At 38.9% G+C, this 1,293-nt stretch overlaps 1 pseudogene; it reads left to right on the top strand.

Moving 5' to 3' along the window:
• Positions 1–303: 303 nt before the first annotated feature.
• Positions 304–992, top strand: LOC103274215 (annotated as a pseudogene).
• Positions 993–1,293: the final 301 nt, after the last annotated feature.

Below are 1,293 nucleotides of genomic sequence, written 5' to 3'. Positions count from 1 at the left end.
TTCTATGTATCTCTGAATAACTAGCATTAACATGCAGCACGCAAAATATCTCAAAATATATCTTGGTTACTCTTGGTCTCATTTTCCAAATAAGTGTGATCAGTGAAGCTAGAGCAAAGTTCTGGAAGAAGAGATGAACAAAAGAAATTTTCTCTTGAGTCTCACCCAAACACCTACCCAGCTAGACACCAAATCAATGGGAGCTTTTTGTATAGTCTGAAGGTTGCTAACTTAGCATAATGGGAATGAACTAAAGAAGCTGAAAAGTAACTGAAACTAAGCATTCACTACTCTCTATCCTAGGTGTCTGCTGGCACAGAACTCTGCTACAATTTTAACTCAGTTTCCTTTGAGTCAAAAGCCAGTGTGGCTCCTTGCCACACCTACTGTGAGAATAAAGACCATTCTTGGCAATCAGACTGTCCACATTCCAGAAAACATTAATACCACTCTGAAGCAGTACACAGTTATTGTGAAGAGCTCCAGAGGAATCCTATGGAAAAATTTCAACCACATCAATGTAGAATTCAGTCCTCTTAGAAAGAAAAAGAAGAGTCTCTGGGTTGACAAGTGATAGGGGAAGAGAAAGGAACTGGCTACCATTCGTACTATTTGTAGTCATGTACAGAACATGGTCAAGGGCATTACACTGGGCTTCTGTTACAAGATGAAGTCTGTTTGCTCACTTCCCATCAACATTGCTACCCATGAGAATGGGTCTCTTGTTGAATTCTTAAATGTCTTGAATAAAAATACCTCTGCAGGGTTTAGGTGAGGCCAGGTGTTGCTTGTTCAGTATCTCAGATCCAGAAAATTAAGTTAATTCTTGAAGGAAGCAACATTGAACTTGTTTTAAATTCAGTTGCTTTGATTCAGCAAGCCACAATAGTTAAAATAAAGATATCAGAAAGATTTTGAATGGCATCTATGTCTCTGAAAAAGGAACAGTTTAACAAGCTAATGAAAAAGATCTAAGAGTTTTCCTGCTATAGAACCAAGATTCCAGATAATTCCTAAGACCTATTTGTGATATTTTAATGATGCAATAAAATGCCGCTATTAATTTTGAAGTGGGGGGAGCCAATGTGAGTGCTAAGTCCCTTCTCTTCCAGAATCCTAATCATGTTGGAGGTTTTATCAAATTGTACCTCCAACTTAAATGGACCATCAGACAAATGAAAAGGATCCGGGCTATGATCCTGAGTCAGTTATTGTGTAACCTCAGATGAGTCACTCTTCCTCTCTGGGCCTCCATTTTGTGCCCTGAAAATGAGGCAATTGGATCAGAGGCCC

This window comes from Carlito syrichta, unplaced genomic scaffold (genome assembly GCF_000164805.1).
Source record: "Carlito syrichta isolate Samal-C Ts95f unplaced genomic scaffold, Tarsius_syrichta-2.0.1 Scaffold314619, whole genome shotgun sequence".
Taxonomy (NCBI): Eukaryota; Metazoa; Chordata; class Mammalia; order Primates; family Tarsiidae; genus Carlito; species Carlito syrichta.
This window is presented reverse-complemented; position numbering and strand designations above follow the sequence as displayed.